This window comes from Mesocricetus auratus, unplaced genomic scaffold (assembly GCF_017639785.1).
Source record: "Mesocricetus auratus isolate SY011 unplaced genomic scaffold, BCM_Maur_2.0 Super-Scaffold_100691, whole genome shotgun sequence".
Classification (NCBI taxonomy): Eukaryota; Metazoa; Chordata; class Mammalia; order Rodentia; family Cricetidae; genus Mesocricetus; species Mesocricetus auratus.
Genome location: NW_024429267.1, coordinates 13075276 through 13097609, shown reverse-complemented (window position 1 = coordinate 13097609; position 22334 = coordinate 13075276). Strand labels below are relative to the sequence as shown.

General features: G+C 41.7%; 1 pseudogene; it reads left to right on the top strand.

Annotated features, from left to right (window-relative positions):
* Positions 1-2528: 2528 nt before the first annotated feature.
* LOC121137603 lies at positions 2529-4021 on the top strand (annotated as a pseudogene).
* Positions 4022-22334: the final 18313 nt, after the last annotated feature.

The following is a 22334-nucleotide window of genomic DNA, read 5'->3' as shown; positions in this document are numbered from 1 at the left end:
TTTGAATTTAGCCATTCTGACAGGAGTAAGATGGTATCTCAGAGTTATTTTGATTTGCATTTCCTGGATGGCTAAGGATGTTGAGCACTTTCTCAAGTGCCTCTCAGCCATTTTGGACTCCTCTATTGAGAATTCTCTATGTAGTTCTGTAGCCCACTTTTTAATTGGATCCTTTGGTGTTTTGGAGACTTGCTTCTTGAGTTCTTTGTAAATTTTGGAGATCAGCCCTCTGTCAGATGTGGGGTTAGTGAGTATCTTTTCCTATTCTGTGGGCTTCCTTTTTGTCTTGCTGACTGTGTACTTTGCCTTACAGAAGCTTCTCAGATTCAGGAGGCCCCATGTATTAATTGTTGACCTCACTGTCTGTTCTACTGGTGTTATGTTCAGGAAGCTGTCTCCTGTACCAATTCGTTCAAGGGTACCACCAACTTTCTCTTCTAAGAGGTTCAGTGTGGCTGGATTTATGTTGAGGTCTTTGATCCATTTGGACTTAAGTTTTATGCATGGCGATAGACATGGATCTATCTGCATTCTTCTACATGCCAGCATCCAGTTATGCCAGCACCATTTGTTGAAGATGCTTTCTTTTTTCCATTGTATATTTTTAGCTTCTTTGTTGAAGATCAGATGTTCATACATGTATAGGTTAATATCAGGGTGTTTAATTCAATTCCATTGGTCTACCTGTCTATTTTTGTGCCAATACCAAACTATTTTCAGGATTACAGCCCTGTAATAGAGCTTGAGGTCGAGGATGGTGATGCCTCCAGATAGAACTTTTACAAGAAACCACAGCAGGGTCTTCACGACCTTTGACCTCCATGAAGAGCAATGCTGCCCTAGGGTGGCCTTCCCTACCTGGCCTATTCAACTGTGATGGCTGGACCCATACTCCTCTGATGAAACCACGCCTTCTTTCTCACACACCAGTTTCCTTTTTATTTTTACTTAGTATAAAGAATGGCTTCATTGTGACACTTTTATACACATATATCGCTGCATTTTGTTTGTATCCCCACCATTGCTCTCCATTACCCCTCATCCCTGCTCCCACTAGTCCCCTTCCTCCCCCAAGCAGTTTCAAACTGAAAATTGCATTCTCATCCAGCAGCCATAACTCCTGCCTGAGAGCAAAACAGTTCAGTATCTGACATAAGCACTGAATGGCAGAGGCAGCTCCATGAGCTGTACAAACAGTCTGAGATACAGTGCCATGGTCTGAGCAGTTGGCAACCAGAAGCATGCCCAGAATGGACTATCAATTGTCTGTACAGTGGGATGAAGCCCATGAGAAGTTGTGTAGAGGCTCACATCCAGCTGATGAACAGTGTTTTCTAACCAAGAAGTAACACAGAATGGCCACTACCATTCACAAATCTCCTAGGAGTCAGATTTTTGTTTTTTGTTTTTTTTTTTTTTTGTCCTGAATATGTGCATCTTGGTACAAGGTTTTCTACATTCTCTCTGCTTTGGTTTGATTGTCACCTCTGAGATAGAGCATGGAATATCAGGTTATAAATCCCTTGGGACTGAATTACCAATCTCTTCCTAGTCTTTATTGTCACACAGCATCAGCTCTATAAAATCACAATAATAAACCGGAACTGTCACTGGCTAGAGGACTTCCCTAATTGCTTAGAATGACAGATGAGATGAAGGCAGGTAGTCTGTCTCCAGTTAAGATACCCCATAGTATTCAACTTTTCTTCTCTCTAGAAACATGATATTAAACGTCATGCTCAGGTACAAAAACTAAACCATCTCTTAATTTTCCATGACACAGCATACCAGCCACCTTGACCTTCCCACAAAAAGAGTCTGAGATATATATCTTTCTAAAATAATACCATCTATTTGGTAAACTGAAAGTCTGTGTTTGTGTCACATCTAAAGCTCTAAGACTTCATTCATTTTTGGTTCCTATTTCAGGAACTCAACAGCCCAGCAATTTTCCAGAAAGAAAAGGGCAATTTCATTCACAGCTTCTTGACCATGAAACTGTCTCACTGAAGCATCCAGAGTACACAGTTAACAGTCCAACTGAACCTCTCACTAATAGCAACAAGAAGTGGGATTTCTGTGTCATAAACTAATACATATTTTGCAAAGCTTTTCCTACTGCTTCAGCCAGTGCATCCATAGCAAGCCAGGGCAAGGGAGGCGCAGACAGCCAGGACAAATAAAGCGCCAGCTTAAATCTGTGCCAATAAATGATGGATATTATTTTAGCTGGAAGAATTTTAATAACTGCAAGAATGAAATAGAGCTCCCATCATGTTCAGGACTATTCCTCTACGTCTCCACACAGACATACTCACAGAGAGCCTGATTAATGGGAATAAGTAACGTGGGAGTACTGGCCTGCCACACAATTTTCACAGTGACTGAAGTAAGCTGATGGATGCTTTGGTAAGATAAAGGGCACAGTAGAGACTGCTCTATATAAAACACCCACCGAAAATAAAGCATATGGCATTCATGTCATTGAACAGGAAAGCTCGTTTTTCTTGTTTTTTTTTTTAATTATTGCCGTTTAAATAAAACCATACATTGAACTGTAGCTGGAATTCTGAGTACCATGGAGACTCAAGATTCAAGGAAAAGTTACTTTGCAGCAGCACCGACAGCCCCACCCCCTTTCTCTGCGGATCTCCATGGCGGCTGGGACCCTGTACACATACCCTGAAAACTGGAGAGCCTTCAAGGCCCTCATCGCTGCTCAGTACAGTGGGGCCCAGGTTCGCGTGCTCTCCGCACAACCCCACTTCCACTTTGGCCAAACCAACCGCACCCCTGAGTTTCTCAGAAAATTTCCTGCTGGCAAGGTTCCAGCATTTGAGGGCGATAACGGATTCTGTGTGTTTGAGAGCAATGCCATCGCCTGTTAGGTAAGCAACGAGGACCTGCGGGGAAGTACTCCAGAGGCAGCAGCTCAGGTGGTGCAGTGGGTGAGCTTTGCTCACAGTGACATCATCCCTCCAGCCAGCACCTGGGTGTTCCCCACCCTGGGCATCATGCACCACAACAAACAGGCCACTGAAAATGCAAAAGAGGAGGTGAGGCGAATCCTGGGGCTGCTGGACACTCGTTTGAAGACAAGTACTTTTTTGGTGGTTGAGCGAGTGACACTGGCTGATATCACAGTTGTCTGCACCCTTCTGTGGCTCTACAAACAGGTTTTAGAGCCTTCTTTTCGCCAGGCCTTCCCCAATACCAACCGATGGTTCCTTACCTGCATTAACCAGCCCCAGTTCAGGGCAGTCTTGGGGGAGGTGAAGCTGTGTGAGAAGATGGCCCAATTTGATGCAAAGAAGTTTGCAGAGAGCCAGCCTAAAAAAGATCCTCCAAGGAAAGAAAAGGGTGCACGAGAAGAGAAACAGAAGCCCCAGGCTGAGCGGAAAGAAGAAAAAAAGGCAGTTGCCCCAGCTCCTGAGGAAGAGATTCACGAGTGTGAGCAGGCACTGGCTGCTGAGCCCAAAGCCAAGGACCCCTTTGCTCACCTGCCCAAGAGTACCGTTGTGTTGGATGAGTTTAAGCGAAAGTACTCCAATGAGGACACGCAGTCTGTGGCGCTGCCATATTTTTGGGAGCACTTAGATAAGGCTGGCTGGTCCCTGTAGTATGCTGAGTACCTCTTCCCTGAAGAGCTCACCCAGACCTTCATGAGTTGCAACCTCATCACTGGAATGTTCCAGCGACTGGACAAACTGAGGAAGAATGCCTTTGCTAGTGTCATCCTCTTTGGAACCAACAACAGTAGCTCCATTTCTGGCGTTTGGGTCTTCCGAGGCCAAGAGCTTTTCCCCTGAGTCCAGATTGGCAGGTGGACTATGAGTCATATACATGGCGGAAACTGGATCCTGGTAGCGCGGAGACCCAGACCCTGGATCGAGAGTACTTTTCCTAGGAGGGTGCCTTTCAGCATGTGGGCAAAGCCGTCAAGGCAAGATCTTCACGTGAACATGTCTTGTCATCGCCTAGCTGCCTGCACCTACCCTTCAAGGGAGATGGGGGTCATTAAAGAAAACTGAACCTATAAGTATGCGGTTAGATGCATTGCCATGTGACTGTGCTGACACCTAAAGTAAGCCCATGCAACAGGTACTGCACTCCTTTGCAGATATATTCATTTATTCTGTTAGTGCCCCACCAACTAGGTAGTGACCAGCGCTCACCAATTCACGTTCTGACCTGTATCACCACCAGCTGCTGTGTGAGCCTTGATGTCCTCTTGGGGCTGAAGGTGCTAATGGCTGTGAGTCAGTCATCCTGATGGCTAAGTCAAGCTGGCCTAGTTTAATATCAGTCTAGGTGACCAAGGGACTTCATCAACACCCACACAAACTCAGCATAATACAGAACAAGACCCTGTTCACTGGAGAAGGTTGGAACAAGGCTCAACAGTTTGCTCTGGATTGCTAGTTAAACTTAATATGGAGCAGATACTAGCAACCACTACCCCAAGCCTACCTCTCAACACAGCCTCTGGAACTGCCCCCATGCCCATGGAAAGGCACATACCCCTGACTATCAGATTCCCTTCCTGGCCAGTGTCACCCATGGAAGGCTGCTGAAGTCTTGCTCCTTAAGTCTACCTCACAATCTCCATGACTGTGTTCCTTGGTAACTCCAAGTTCTATGCTGGTCTTGGTGGCCTGTAGGCCCTGAGCATGACACAGATTAGCAACATGCGTAGCTACAGGTATAACACATAAGTCAGTAGATGGCCCAGTCATAGTTACTCTGCCCAGAGACAAGCAGAATCCTGTGGTGCCTGCCTACAAAACAAACACTGTAAATGAGGACTATAAACCTACACCAGCCCAGGAAAAGGCTGAAGAGACAAATCTCTCTAGGTCATGCTCTAGGGTTCGTTTTTTTACAGCACAATGGTAATATATTAAGGAAAAACTTGTGCTTGGTATGTTGTATCCACCTAAAGATCATATAGGCTACATAGAACATGAAAAATGACAATATAACAAACATGGACTCATGAATTCATAGTACAATGACCTTGGGTGACATCCACTGTTAAAATAGCAACTATAGGGTAGAACAAATATACAACCTGCTTAAAATTAATAGAAAGGCAGGTAACCTCTGCTACCTCCTATTGGAATAAATGCCTCATCTGTAAATGTATAGACTATGTCATGTGCCAACAAGGACTCATGGAAACCATGAACTCCCCTAATAGTGAAAGCAGGTACCAGAAACTGAGGGATAATAATCAATACAATGGGACTGTCAGATGAAGAATTTAAAACATCTGTTTTAAAGAAGCTCAACAAGCTTGAAAAAAAACCTGAGAAATATTTCAATATTCCAATAGAAACTCATAAAGACAAAGAGGCAAGAAATGCCAGGTCTTGAGCATAGATGAACACTCAACAAACTTCAAAAGAGCAGGTGCATCCATGTCATTATAGATGAAGGGAAGAAGAGTCAGTGAGCTGGAAGAAGAGCGATTTGAAAACGCAGCTGCAAAAGAAGGGAAAGGTAGAGTGATAGGAGCATTTCCCAATAGGAAGAGGAAGACACCTCACAGGCACCGTCATAAGCCATCAAAAGGTAAACATTCAGTTATTTGGTATGGGGAAGAACTAGAGGATAACACTGCTGGAAGAAATAACAGAAAAATCCCCAACCTAAGAGGGGGACAGACATCCAGCTGTCCTGGTGTGCTTTCTGTTGCCGTGACAAACACCATAGCCAACATCAATGCAAGGAGAAAGGGGCTCATCTTACCTTACATGTGACAGTCCTTCATTGAGGGAGGCCAAGGAGGAACCTAGAGGGCAGGAAATGAAGCAGAGATGACACCATGAAAGCTGCTTCCCTGGCTTGTTTCCTGTGGCTTGCTCAGCCTGATTTCTCATAAAGCCCAGGCCCATCTGCCTAAAGATGGCGCTGCCACAGTGGGCTGGGCCTGCCCACATTAATCATCAGACCAGAAAATGCTCACAGGCAAATGTAATAGAGGCAATTCCTCAATCAAGTCCCCTCTTTCCAGACTTGTCAAGTTGGCAACCGAGTAGGACACCAGGTGTGGGAAAGCCAAAGTTCATTGAGCATACTTAATATGACAAAGTTTATTGCCAAAACATCTTCATTCTCAGAGTGAAAAGAAAAGAGGATGCTACCAATGTTACAGCAGGGAAGAAACAACATAGAGAGAAGTCACGATTTCCTGACAAAGGGTTGTTCACCAGAACCTTATGGGCGAGGAGAGAACAGACTGAGATTTCTATACTATGGAAGGGAAGAGAAAATGTGAACCAAGAATATGGTTCCCAGAAAAGCTGTCATTCTTACATTTCGAAGGAGAGAGAAAGGGATTCACAACTATTCAGGAGCTGGGGGAGGGTATCTCCATCAGCTCTACAAGAAATGTTATTGGAAGTTCTTCAAACTGAAAGTGCTGTAAGGTAAGAGCTTGAGAAGGCACAGAACTCACTGTTGAGACTGACTGCAAGTTCTGAAGGTGTGTCTTTGTAAACATAGCGTATAAACAGTTCCTATTATTCCTATGACAAGTAACAAAGCAGCTACAAACAGTAAAAGCATCAATGTGTAAAGAAATGGGCAATGTGGGGACCAGAGAGATGACTCAGTGGTTAAAAGCCTTAATGCTCTTGCAGAGGACCCTGGTTCAGGTCCCAGCTAGCAACTCCAGCTCCAGGTGATCTGATCCTGCCTCCGGCGTCTGTGGGCACTGCACTCCTGTGCACATACTCACACAGAGAACATACTTAAAATTAAAATATAAAGGGCAACATGAAAGGATAGAAAATTCAGTATGCATGAGGTCTGAATTCATTTACCTGTACCAAAATAGTAAAATTTGTCAGGGCTGGAGATGTATTTCTTCAGTTAAGGTCATGTGCTGCTCTTGCAGAGGACCCAAGTTCAGTTCCAGACACCCATATCAGGCAGCTCACAACTACCTGTAATTCCTACTCCAGGAGATCTGGCCCTCTCTTCTGGCCCCCAAGGGCACCTATACTGTCTGTGTTGTTGGTTATTTTTTACTCTATTCTTGGGTGGAGGGGCGCCACCCAGTTCCTATGGAGTCTTAGTCTTTCTTATAAGCACTCTGCCTTAACTTGGCTTGTTTCTAGCCAGCTTTTCTTAAATTATCCCGACGACAGTTTGCTTCTGGGCTTTTTCCTTTTCTTATTTCTGTATATCTTACTTTCACTCTTACTCCATGGTTGGCTGGGTGACTGGCCCCTGATCTCCTCCTCTCCTTGTTCTATCTTGCTCCTTCTTTTCCCAGATTTCGCCTCCTATTTATTCCTTCTGCCAGCCAACCCTGCTTATCCTTTCTCCTGTCTTGCTATTGGTTGTTTGGCTCTTTATTAGACCATCAGGTGTTTTAGACAGTCAAAGAGTCACAGCTTCACAGAGTTAAACAAATGCAACATAAAAGAATGTAACACATCTTTGCATCATTAAAACAAATGTTTTACAGCAAAAACAAATGTAACACACCTTAAAATAATTTCCACAACAGCATACAGATGAACACAACCACACACACACACACTCACTCTCTCTCTCTCTCTCTCTATATATATATATATATATATATACTTATATATATAATCTTTAGAAACTTGAAAGCATTAAGAGAAATAGAGCACCAGTGTAAATGTCTTTAATAGTGTAGCTTCCATTTCCTTTATTTCCTTTCTCTGTTTTGGCTCTTAGCATCACTGTCACCTTAAGGCACTAACATTTTAAATTACCTTATTATTCAAAGAGTTTTGGTAAGCCAGGTGCACACCCTTAATCCTAGCACTCAGAGGTAGATCTCTGAGTTTGATGCCAGCCTGATCTACAAAGCAAGTTCCAAGGATAACCAGGGCTACACAAAGAAACACTGTCTCAAGCACACACACAAAAATTTTGGTAAATGTCCTGCCAACAAGAAACCAGGAAACTGCAGCCAACAAAGTAAGGCCAGGTGTGTACTCACTGTAGCAGTAACCAGTCCAGGAGTAGTGAGACTATTCTAACTGGTATATGCCGACAAAGTTTCTGTGTGAGTCTCCAGCCTCGACTGCATGATCTTTTTTTTCCAATATATTTTTTTAAATTAGAAACAAGCTTGCTTCACATGTCAATCCCAGCTCCCTCTCCCACCTCTCCTCCCTTGCCCCTTCACTAGCCCTCCAGCCCCCTAACCAATCCCCACATCATTCCCCAGGGAGGATGAGGCCCTGCATGGGGGATCTCCAGAGTCTGACATTTCATCCAGGGCAGGCCTTCCCAGATGTGTCCAAACTGAGAGAACATCCCTCTGTGTGGAATGGGCTCCCAAAGTTCATTCGTACACCAAGGTAAATACTGATCTACTACCCAAGGCCCCAGAGATTGCTGAAGCCTCCTCACTGACCCTACATTCAGGGGATCTGGATCAGTCCCCTGCTGGCCTCTCAGCCATCAGTCTGGGGTCCAAGAGCTCCCCCTTTATGCAGCTTTCTTATGTAATTGAAACAACAAACCCCCAAACTGGTATTCTCCAGGGATCTCACATTGGGTCAAGATAACACCTAAATTCTGGGCCAAATGGAGGGGAAGAGACTCAGAACTTGTAGGACCAATTACACGAGAGAAAGGCAGTGATGGATCAATGGTGGGGTGGACCTCACCTTGACCAGGGCCATTTAGATACATACATTTAAACTTGGGGGGCATTACTCAATCCCTTTGTCCCCTTCCCAATGAGGAAACCTCCCTTTTCTGCTTTCCACTATTAACTTGGCACATTTAACTCACTTGTTGAGGACGAGTGATCGCTCCTGGCTTGCTAGGAGCACAGACTGTGATTCCAAGTCCAAGAATAGAGCTATGGTGAGTGTCTACAGAGGAGCAGAGACATCTGATCCTCATACATCTCAATAGACCTCTACTTTAACACTTTGTTCTCAATGTATACACCCAATACTTGCTTTAGTCTATGCATTGCTAAGAACTCCCTGATACTTAATACTACCGGTAGGCGGTAACTTTTCATTTTATTTTCTAATTGTCTTTGTTAGACTATAGAATGGCACTGGCTTTTGAAATATTAAAAAGAAATGGATTCCTACAGAAGCATTGCATTTAATTATTTTTTGGTTTTGTCTTTACTTGCACCAAAATACTTTCTAAGTTTCCTCATGGTGTATTCTTTGTCTTGGAACTTAGGAAAATCATGCTGTGATTTTTCTCCAAGTCTACTTCCTTCTTGTTACATCCCTCTGTCTTCCTTTAGTGTTTAGTTCCTCTAAGACTGTGACCTCACTGTCAGAATAGAGTCTGTACTGAATGATCTGATTTCTAACAGACATTAATGGAAGCAGACAGAAGGCATGATTAAACCGAGCCACCTCTTCTCGCATATTCATCTTCATAGAAATGATGTCACTGTAGAAGAGAGCTCGCTCCAAAGAAGGATGGAAGAGTCTTTAATAAAGAGACAATTCACAAGAGGTAGACATGGCTAAGAGATTAAAAAGACAGGCCACAAGAGATTATAAATCTTCTTGACATAAGAAGTTATAGGCAGCAGCTCAGGAGAGTAGGCTATTGGGAACCATAGGTGGTTCTGGGAAGACATGTCCTACAGAAGCTACACCTTAGGCACACATACATCACAGGATCAAAAACAAAGAAAGAAACACCCTTACCTCTCTCTCTGTCTCTTCCCATGTTCCAAACTCCTGTTTTCCTCCCATTAGCAAACTCCAACCCAAAGCTGACAGGCACTGGGGCCCTAGTTACGCAAGAAACAGGAACCAATATCCTAGAATGTAGAGAAAAAAATAATGGTAGAAAGCAAATCTGGAAATGGAGACTGGAAACACTCAGGAGAAATAGCATGCTAGGAATTTCTATGTATGCAGTTTAGACCTTAGGATTGAAACCAGCAGTTTTGAATGTGCATGTGAGATTTCTTCTATGAGTATGCCCTTTAAACTAAGACTGAGTTCCCAGGGATGGGATGACTCAACAGTGCAGAGCATATACTGCTCTTCCAGAGGAACCAACTTTGTTTAAGAACCCCCATGCCAGGTGTCTCACTACTACCTGTATCTCCAGTTCCAAGGGATCTGACGCCCTCTTCTGGCTTTCATGAGCACCTACACTCATGTGCACATACCCACACACAGACACACAAGAATAAAAATAAATATTTTCAAAAGGGAAGAAAAGGATGGAATCCACAGAAGAAGCTGTGTTTGCTGAGGTACTATCCTCAGGGACTTTTCCTGTATGACTCAGTTCTTAGAATAGTAAGCCTGAATGATTGACACAGAAATCTGGAGTGTAATCCTACATGGCATTTACTCTTCCTTTAAAAGCAGCTTATTTCAGTCTGTGAGGCTATCCCTTCTCTCTATGTTCACTAAAAAAATGTCAGATAATAATAGCCAAACTTCTTCTAACTTGATATATATATCTAGGTGTAGGCATCAGGGAGCTATGAGGGACTGTGTCAATGGGCACTTTGCTCCATTATAAATTTACACATCTTAAAAATGCAGAATTCCCAGGAAACAAAAATTTGGGACCATCATCCCTGTGACTGGTCTAGTATTACATCCAATACATTCTAGCTCCTAATACATGCAATCCTTTCTGAGAGCCACAATTAGCAAAGATCTATCAGACTTTCCCAGTAATGGGTGCTAATCAACATTGGCATTGTCTTCAGGATGAAAGAAAATTAAGGGTACTACCAGGAGTTATCTCCAGTTTTATTTTAACATATTCTCACTTGAAATACTTTACTATTCCCATCAGCTTTAGTAAGGTTTGGTAGAAAAGAAAAACAACTGAGATTTGGCACGACAGACAGATCTCAAATCCATAACAAAAAATCAACTATGACTCTGTCCTCCAAAGAGAAATTAACATTAAAGCCAAACTAATAATTTGTTTAAGAAATACATATTGAGCAACTTGTAAGTGCAAGGCACAAATTCATATTGAGATTACTAAGACAGAGTCCCTGCCCTAATAATGTTCTATAAGAAAAACGTAGATGTTTTACTGAAAGAACAAATAAGTCCCCACAAACAACATAGAGCATGGTAAATACTACAAAAACCTTGTAACACCAAGGCCAGAGAGATCCCTAGATGTCATTTAAACAGGATGTGGAAAGAAGAAATCCCTACACACAGGAAATTTAAGTTAAAGTATAAAGAATCCATGGTCCTAACAAGGCCCTGCATCCGGGCCTGTCTTCCAGTGCCTGGGGACTGCCACAGAGTCTCCCACCCCAGGCGGGAACAATGCACCCCAGTTCCCAGGTCTTCTCTTCCACCAAAGGGACCAGGGGACCAGGAGACCAGGTGGGAGACTATGCACTCCAGATTCCTGGTCTTCTTCTCCACCCATGGGACCAAGACCAGGACCAGGAAGAGGAGAACTACCAGAGTATTGAACTTGCTTGCACCCACTGAAAGGGAACTCTGGTCCCCTAACCACCAGACCAGTAAGGGACTCTTTCTGCACCCATTAGAAGAAGAGATGGGAAAGAGACAATACAAAAACACACTCAGAAACAGAAAAACAAATATGACACTGCAAAATTCTAGAGACTCCACACCAGCAAGACTCCAACATTCCAATGCAAATGAAGCAGAAGAAAATGACCTTAAAAACAACTTCATGAAAATGATAGAGGCTCTAAAAGAGGATATAGGAAAATCCCTCCAAGAAATGGAAGAAAAAACAAACCAAAAAAAATGCAAGAAATGGAAGAAAAACAAACCAAAAATGCAAGAAATGGAAGAAAACACAAACCAAAAAATGCAAGAAATAGAAGAAAAAAAACAAACCAAAAAATGCAAGAAATGGATGAAAAAACAAACCAAAAAATTAAAAAATGCAACAAATAGAATGAAAAGACAAAGCAAAAATTGCAAGAAACATTTCAAACAGTGCAAGGGTTGAAAACTGAAATAGAGACAATAAAATAAACACAATCTGAAGGAAGGCTGGAAATAGAAAAGCTGGGCAAATGGCCAGGTACTACAGATACAAGCATAACGAACAGAATACAAGACATGGAAGAGAGAATCTCAGGTGTTGAAGATACACTAGGAGAAATGGACTCATCAACCAAAGAAAATCTTAAGTTCAACAAATCCCTAAGACAAAACATCCAGGAAATATGGGACACCATTAAACACCAAACCAAAGAATAATAGGTATAGAAGAAGATGAAGAAAACCACCTCAAAGGGGTAGAAAACATATTCAACAAAATCATAGAAGAAAACTTTCCCAACCTAAAGAAAGACAAGCCAATGAATGTACAAGAAGCTTACAGAACACCAAATAGAGTGGACCACAAAAAAGTCCCCTTGCCACATAATAATCAAGATGCCAAATATACAGAATAAAGAAAGACTATTAAGAGCAGCTAAGTAAAAGGGTCAAATAACATATAAAAAGGCAAACCTATCAGAATTACACCTGATTCTCCATGGAACCTCTGAAAGCCAGAAGATCCTGGATAGATATTCTACCAACACTAAGAGACCATGGATGCCAGCCCAGACTACTATACCCAGCAAAGTTCTCAATCACTATAGATGGAGAAAACAAGATATTCCATGACAAAACTAGATTCAAGCAATACATATCCACTAACTCAGCCATACAGAAAGTTCTGGAAGGAAAACTCCAACCCAAGGAAGTTAACTACAACCAGAAAAACATAGGCATTAGAGAATCCCTCTCTACCAACAGCCAAAAGAACAAAGGGGTGAAATTCCACACATAATTCCACCAACAACAACCATTCCAAATAAAAGAAGAATGAGCAATCAATGGTCATTAATATCCCTCAATATTAGTGGTCTTAACTGGCCCATAAAAAGACACAGGCTAGCAGAATGGATTCGAAGACAGAACCCATCCTTCTGCTGCATACAAGAAACACATCTCAGCCTCAAAGACAGACATTACCTCAGAGTTAAAGGTTGGGAAAAGATTTTCCAATCAAATGGACCCAAGAAACAAGCGGGGTAGCAATCCTAATATCTAACAAATTAGAGTTTAATATAAAATCAATCAAAAGAGATGAAGAAAGTCATTACATACTCGTCACAGGAGAAATCCACCAAGATGAAGTTTCAATTCTGAACATCTATGCCCCAAATGCAAAGGCATCCACGCTTGTAAAAGAAAATTACTAAAACTCATATAAAGCCACACACACTTACTGTGGGAGACTTCAACACCCCACTCTCACCACTAGATAGGAATACCAGAAAGAAAATTAACAAAGAAGCAAAGGGTCTAATAGAAATTATGACCCAATTGGGATTAACAGACATCTATAGAACATTCCATCCACATAAAAAAGAATATACCTTCTTCTCACCACCACATGGAGCCTTCTCAAAAATTGACCACATACTTAGCAACATATCAAACCTCTGCAGGTAAAAAAAATTGGAATAACTCCATGCATTTTATCAGACCACCATGTGTTATAATTAGAATTCAACAACACAAATTGCAGAAACCCTACAAACTCATGGAAATTGAATAATGCACAATTGCACCAATCCTGTGTCAAAGAAGAAATAAAAAAAAAAAAGAAATTAAAGACTTCCTAGAGGGCCAGGCGGTGGTGGTGCCGCCTTTAATCCCAGCACTCGGGAAGCAGAGGCAGGCAGATCTCTGTGAATTCGAGGCCAGGCAGGACGGACAGCCTCCAAAACAATACAGAGAAACCCTGTCTCATAAAAACCAAAAAAAAAAAAACTTCCTAGAATTCAAGGAGAATGAAGACACAACATACCCAAACCTATAGGACACTTTGAAAGTAGTGCTACTGGGGAAGTTCATAGCACTAAGTGCCTACATGAAGAAACTGGAAAATAGTTATACTAGAGAATTAATAACACAGCTGAAAACTCTAGAACACAAAGAAGCAAACTCACCCAGGAGGAGCAGACACCAGGAAATAATCAAACTGAGGGCTGAAATCAATAAAGTAGAAACTAGGAAAATAATACCAAGAATCATTGTAACAAAGAGTTGGTTCTTTGAGAAAAATCAACAAGATAGACAAACCTTTGTCCAAACTTACCAAACGGCAATGTGTGAACATGCAAATTAACGAAATCAGAAATGAAAAGGGGGACAGACATATCAATGGACCCTGAGGAAATTCAGAGAATAATCAGGTCATACTTTGAAAACGTGTACTCCACAAAATTTGAAAATGTAAAGGAAATGGACAATTTTCTGGATAGATATCACTTGCCAAAATTAAATCAAGAACAGATAAGCAATTTAAATGGACCTATAAACCCTATGGAAATCGAAGCAGTCATCAAAAGTCTCCCAACCAAAAATGCCCAGGTCCACATTGCCTCAGTTCAGAATTCTACCAGAAATTCAAAGAACAGCTTATGCCAATTCTTCTTAAAGTATTCCACGCAATAGAAGCAGAAAGGTCTTTGCCAAACTCTTTCTATGAGGTTTCAATAACCTTGATCCCCAAGCCACACAAAGACACAACTAAGAAAGAGAACTTCAGACCAATATCCCTCATGAACATGGATGCAAAAATACTCAATAAAATACTGGCAAATCATAGCCAAGAACACATCAAAACAATCATTCACCACTATCAAGTAGGTTTCATCCCAGGGATGCAGGGATGGTTCAACATATGAAAATCCATCAATATAATCCACCATATAAACAAGCTGGAGAAACAAAAATCACATGATCATCTCACTAGATGCAGAAAAAGCCTTTGACAAAATCCAGCAACCCTTCATTATCAAGGTCTTGGAGAGATCTGGGATAACAGGAACATACCTAAACATAATAAAAGTTATATACAGTAAACCACAGCCAACATCAAACAAAATGGCCAGAAACTCAATGCAATTCCATTAAAATTAGTAACAAGACAAGGCTGTCTACTCTCTCCATACCTTTTCAAGATTGTACTTGAATTTCTAGCTAGAGCCATACGACAACAAAAGGAGATCAAGGGACTACAAATTGGAAAGGAAGAGGTCAAACTTTCACTATTTGCAGATGATATGACAATTTACATAAGTGATCCAAAAAACTCTACCAGGGAACTTCTACAACTGATACTTTCATCAAAGTGACAGAATACAAGATCAACCCAAGAAAATCAGTAGCCCTACTATATACAGATGATAAAAGGGCTGAAAAAGAAATCAGAGAAACATCATCCTTTACAATTGCTACAAACAACATAAAATACCTTGGGGTAATGCTAACCAAACAAGTGAAAGACCTGTATCACAAGAACTTTGAGGCTTTAAAGGAAGAAATTTAAAAGCCTACAGAAAATGGAAAGATCTCCCATGCTCTTGGATAGGTAGGGTCAATATAGTAAAAATGGCAATCCTGCCAAAAAAAATCTACAGATTCAATGCAATCCCCATTAAAATCCCAGCCAAATTCTTCACAGATCTTGAAAGAACAATACCAATTTTGTATGGAAAAACAAAAGACCCAAGATAGCCAAAACAACCTTACTCAACAAAGCAACATCTGGAGGCATCGCCATCCCTGACTTCAAGCTCTATTATAGACTGTAGTCCTGAAAACAGCTTGGAATTGGCACAAAAATAGACAGGTAGACCAATAGAATAGAATTGAACACCCTGATATTAACCCATACATGTATGAACATCTGATCTTCGACAAAGAAGCTAAAAATATACAATGGAAAAAAGAAAGCATCTTCAACAAATGGTGCTGGCATAACTGGATGCTGGCATGTAGAAGAATGCAGATAGATCCATGTCCATTGCCATGCACGAAACTTAAGTACGAATGGATCAAATACCTCAACATAAATCCAGCCACACTGAACCTCTTAGAAGAGAAAGTGGGAGGTACCCTTGAACGAATTGGTACAGGAGACAGCTTCCTGAACCTAACACCAGTAGCACAGACAGTGAGGTCAATAATTAATACATGGGGCCTCCTGAATCTGAGAAGCTTCTGTAAGGCAAAGGACACAATCAGCAAGACAAAAAGGCAGCCCAAAGAATAGGAAAAGATATTCACTAACCCCACATCTGACATCTCCAAAATTTACAAAGAACACAAGAAGCAAGTCTCCAAAACACCAAAGGATCCAATTAAAAAGTGGGCTACAGAACTACATAGAGAATTCTCAATAGAGGAGTTCAAAATGGCTGAGAGGCACTTGAGAAAGTGCTCAACATCCTTAGCCATCCAGGAAATGCAAATCAAAATAACTCTGAGATACCATCTTACTCCTGTCAGAATGGCTAAATTCAAAAACACCAACGACAATTTATGCTGGAGAGGTTGTGGTGAAAGGGGAACTCTCCTCCACTGCTGGTGGGAGTCCCAACTCATACAGCCACTTTGGAAATCAGTATGGAGATTCCTCAGAAAAATGGGAATAAGCCTACCACAAGACCCAGCAACACCACTCTTAGGCATATATCCAAAAGATTCACATTCATACAACAAGGACATCTGTTCCACTATGCTCATTGCAGAATTATTTGTAATAGCCAGATCTTGGAAGCAACCTAGATGACCCTAAACTGAAGAGTGGATGGAGAAAATGTGGTACATTTACACAGTGGAGTACTATTCAGCAGAAAAAAAGAATGGAATCCTGAGATTTGCAGGCAAATGGATGGCACTAGAAGAAACCATCCTGAGCGAGGTAACCCAGTCACAAAAAGAGAAACATGGCATGTACTCTCTCATATATGGTTTTAGACATAGATCTGGGGAGTGCCAGCCTACAATCTCATGGCCAGAGAGTCTGGGAAACAGAACCTTCATCCAATGGCTGATGGAAGCAGAGGCAGACTCCCACACCTAAACACTGAGCTGAACTCAAGGAATCCAGTGGCAGAGAGGGAGGACTGATGAGCAAAGGGGTTAAGACTGGGCTGGTTTAACCCCCAGAAACAGCTGACCTGACAAGGGTTAGCTCTTGAATCCCAGACTGATGGCTGGGAATCCAGCATGGGACTGATCAAGACCCCATGAATGTGGGTGTCAGTGAGGAGGCCTAGGCAATCTATTGGGCCTTGGGTAGTAGATCAGTATTTATCCCAGGTATACAAATGGACTTTGGACTCCCATCCAACAATGAGAGATGCACTTTCACCCTGGACTCTCAGGGGAGGGTCTAGGCCCTGCCCTGGATGAAATGACAGACTATGGACACCCCCATGGAGGGCCTCACCCTCCCTGGGGAAATGAGTGTATACTGGAGGAGTTAGTGGGAGGGCATGGGAAGAGGGGAGGGAAAAGGAGAGGGACCTGGAATCGACATGTGAAGCAATCTTGTTTCTAATTTAAAAATAAAAAATTTTAAAAGAGCTGGGGAAAAGGAGACGTGTTCTATCTTTGGGTCCGGCGAGTTTCGGGGACCAGCAGAGTGCTGACCACTTCTCATATAAGTGACTTCTCCCTAATAAAGTATCACACAATATCAAGAAAAAAAATAATCCATGGTCTATCCAGCAGAGTTATTTGAAATATTTTTCTCCAAAGAAACAACTGGGGGTAGAACATTCTAGACAGTACTGGTGCTAGGTCTGGTTCAAAGAGGCTCAAAGGAGCCAGGCGGTGGTGGCACATGCCTTTAATCCCAGCACTCAGGAGACAGAGGCCAGCCTGCTCCAAAGCTACAGAGAATCCCTGTTTTGAAAAAATAAATAAAGAGACTCAGAGGAAAAAAATACTGTATTTTTAGGTCTGTTTACAAAATAACAGAGAAATTCAATTTTAATTGTGATGAGTCATGCTTAAATGTAACAATGACTAGACACATATTTTAAAAATTGATTTCATTTTAATGATATGACAGACTTTGAAGATTACCCATGGAAGACTTCACCTTTCCTGGAGAGCAGAGAGGGTATGGGATGAGGGGGTGGGGGGCAGGGGAGGAGGGGAAGGAGAGGGAGCTGGGATTGACATGTGGAACAAGCTTGTTTAAATTTTTTATTTTTATTTTATGTGTATGAGTTTGCCTGCGTGTGTGCGCGTGCATGCTCATGGATTCACATGCCATGTGTATACAGTGCCTGTGGAGACCAAAGAGCACATAGGATTCCCTGGATCTGGTGCTATGAAGGGCATGGGCTCCCATGTGCATGCTGGACAACAGTCCCAGGCCCTCTGAAAGAGCAGCAAGTGCTCTTAACTTCAGAGCTGTCTCTCCAGATGAAACATTTTTGTGCTGGTATAAGATGGGGGTGATAAATAACTGATATGAGCTCTTAGAAAGAAAAGAAAGCTTCAAGTAGCTATTGAAATAAACATAAAGGTGGTATCTTTTCTTCCCAGGCTTGTAGAGAGAATTATATTAGAAATATAGTAAGGGTAAAATTAATATGCTTGAATTCTAGACTAGATGCCTAAGTGGAAATGAAGAAGAGGTTGATTCCTAGTTGCCAGCTTGAGCAGCTGGATGGACAATAATACACTGAGACGGAAACTGGAAATCTGGGGAAGATCCAGTATGAGGCTCAGTGGTTAAGAGCATTTGCTGATCTTACATAGGACTGGAGTTCAGTTCTCAGCATCAATGTTGAGTGGCTTAAACCACCTGTAACTCCAACTCCAGGAAACCTTAGTCCCTCTTCTGACTTCCATGAGCACTGCTCATACCAACATACATACATGCATACATACATACATACATACATACATACATACATACATACATACAAATAAAAATAATTTAGAAAAAGATCCTATCCAGTATGATGGGGAAAACCAACCCTTGATTTAAATAGCATATAATCTGAGATGCTTGTGAGATAGCAAAGCCAATAAATATGAAAGTTATTACTTAATGTGGTGTTTAGAAGAAGGCCTGGTGTGGATTTTATACTACCCCAAATGGAGGATTAGAGAAGATTTATTTGTGTTGTTTGTGGTGAGGATGTTGTAAATATCTGACTATGAAGTCAAGCTTGCCTCAAACTCAGTCTTTCTGCCTCAGTATCTATAGTGCTGGGGTTACAGTCATGTGGGCTGCCATACCCAGCCAGGAACTAAGTGTTGGTAACATCTCAGAAAACATGTACAGAACGCACTATGGACCTAATTTTATTTTTTCCAAATACTATCCAATAGTAATAATTTCACTTATTTTTAAGCTGTCTGTATGTAGGCAGAATGTGACTTTCATTGTACATTAATTCATATTGTGTGTCATTTCTGAACTCGAATTCCACTGGTCCATTTGTCTGTCCACATCCTCTATAACATCCATGTTATTTACAGGGTTTCCCATGCATACAAATATCTAGTGTGTTGGTTCCCAGTACAGTTTTCTTTTTAGTATTTTCTTGAATTTTCCTGCCTGTTTTGTTCCATAGGACCTCTCATATCTGCATCATACAAATATTTATTGGTATCTTATTATGTAATTGGTAAACTTTAGAAATGTAATTAGCCTAGAAGTTCCTCAAAAATGTGAGATTTTTATCTTTTCACTTGATCTATTAATTTACTAAACTGCAGGAATTAAATTCTGCATTTGTGGCACAGAGGTGGGAATGTGTTCCACATATAGGGAGAAGCCAGGGAAGCCTTGGTCTTAAGGGGGTAAAGGCAGAGAATTTCCTTTCTTAGGATTCCTGGGGTGTCCACACACTAATCTTCAGTTTGCTCTGCTGGACATACAGGAATGCAAGAGTTAAATTCCTGAACCAAAAACTTGAGAGCAGACTGTGGTTCCATCACCTCCCAGTACTGTTATCCTGAGGACCAGACCTTTAAACACACACACACACACACACACACACACACACACACACACACACACACACACCTTTTGAGAGAAACATTTGTGCAGCTCATATCAAAAGCAGAGGAATGTAAATGATTGATATCTTAAATGCATATGATAAATCACAATGAAAGTTTGGGGAAAGTAAAAATTACTAATCTCCTTTAGAATTTGCCAAAATTCCAAAATAATGATAATGAGAATAAGAATAACCTGAGAGCTAGCCAAGGCCAACAAATTCTAAAGTAGAGAGGGGACACATTGATTTTTGTCTTTCCATGTGAGCCAAATTTCAGATTAAACAGATTCCAGAAACAGACTGCATGACTGAATATGTCTCCTCACCTCTCTGAGTCCTCTTGCCCATCTGTAAATGAAGACACATGCCTCATAGTGATCTAAGAGGATCACATTAGGAAATATGCATAAAACTTTCAGCACAAGGGTTTAATCTCCTCAGCACAGTCATAATGCTTTCCAAGGGCTTCCACGCAATTAATCTGCCTTGTACTGCCTTTGTATTCTCCTGACCTTTCTCCATTCAATAGCTCATTGAAAAACTTCGTCTATCTCAAGTCGTCTGTATGTCAAGCACTTTGAGTCCAAATATAGAGACTAAGACATTTCCTTGTTCTCCAAGAACTTCCAATCTAATGTGAGACTACTAAGAAGATAGCCAAGAAGTGAGCAGAGTCCCACAGACAGCTGTGGACTCAGGAGCTTGTCCAAGTGGTTATCATCAGCTGAGTTCCTGTGCTGCTAAAGAAGAGGCAGGAGGAAGAAGAGGAAGAGGACTGGGAAGGGGAAGAGGAGGGAGGAAAGGAAGAAAGGGAAGGGAAGAGCAGAAGGAGGAGGGGAGAGGGAAGAAGGGAAAGAAAAAGGAGGAAGGGGAGGACAAGCTCAGGAAGGGAATAGGAAGGACAGAGATGAGCAGGAAGAGGAGGAGCAGTAGGAGGAAGGTGGGGGGTGAGAAAGAGGAAAGGGCAGCGAGACCATAGAAAATTACCAAGAAAATAATGGCAGAGATAAATTAACAGCCGAAAAACAACAAAACACACAGATTTCTCCATGCCTTGGATTCATAGGTAACAGTGTCTGCAGTCTGTCCTGCACAGCCTTGCCTGTCAACACAGAGTCTTGTTAAGCTATTCCAGGCACGTTCCCTGTGCAGGACAAGCAGAGCAAGAATGAAGATTAATGAAGGCAACTAGCATGTGTGGCGGCAGGATCTAATTCAAGGTAAGCTGCCCCAGAGATGACAGCTGAGATTCACTCAGACCCCCAAACTATTCCCAACAGCAATTCATTATATGCGTGAAATGAGATGAGAATCAATGACCCCAGCGTGTGCTCATCTTCCGGGACTCTCTTGCAAGCAGGTGGTGAGCCAGTTGCAAAAATCTATTTGACTCAGGATGGAGAGGTTTCTGTTTCAAAGAAATGGGAAGAAGCAGGAACAGGGGAGAAGCACTGAGCAAGCCTGAGAAACTGGGATGGAAGCTGGTTCCTTGGTCACCTGTCAGATGTTATAACCAGTTGTGGACTAGCTTTTATTTATAAACTTGCTTAGGAAAATAACAACAAAAACTGGGAATAAAGCAAAGTTAAATAAAGCAAGCATGAATGCATGAGCATGCAAAACTTTTAAAAAGGTGAAACAAATTGTTCCCTAGATGACCAATCCTTAAAGGATTTGAGTGACATCTGTAGCTGTGACTATTATTTTTTTAAGATTCTTGCTCTTTAAGATTTATTATTTGCATTTGTGCGTCTGTACTTGTGTGATTTACTATTTGTATTTGAGTGTATGCGCACACCTGCATGTGTGTACTCCTATGAGCATGTGAGTGAAGGTGGAGGCCAGAAGATGGAGGTCAGATCATCTAGAGCTGGAATTATATATAGGCTTTTCTGAGCCACCTGATCTGGGCTCTGGGAACTGAACTCGGGTCCTCTGGAAGAGCAGCAAGGGCTCTTAGCCACTGAGCCATCCAGCTCTTATCTTTGCTTTTACTTATGCACATGTGTGAGTGGCTGTGTGTGATATCTGTGTGTATAAGTACCATGGAAAACATGGAAACCAGAATAGGGAGGCACTGGTTCCCCTGGAGCTGGAGTTACAGACGTTTGTGAGCAGCTAGATATGGCTTCTGGGAATCAAATTCAAGTCCTTTGTAAGAGCAGCAAGCACTATAACCTACTAAGCCATCTGTATCTCCAAGTCCCATCACTGTTGTTTTTTTAAGAAAAACAACTTAAATGCAATGTCTTGGGTGCATGTTTTCACTGTTTTTAATATCTAATGTCTTTTACAAACTAAACCAGACAGCTAGAACACATTGGTGCTCTGATATCCAGATCCGACTTAATTCACCTGAGAACGGCAGGATAAATGACTGGAAGTCTCCCTGGCACCATCAGCACAGGCTCTGTTTTTCCATGCACATGTTGTGGAATATTAGATTAACTATGTAAAGATGTGTTGTATTTGTTTATGCTGCATTTGTTTAACTGTGGAAAGA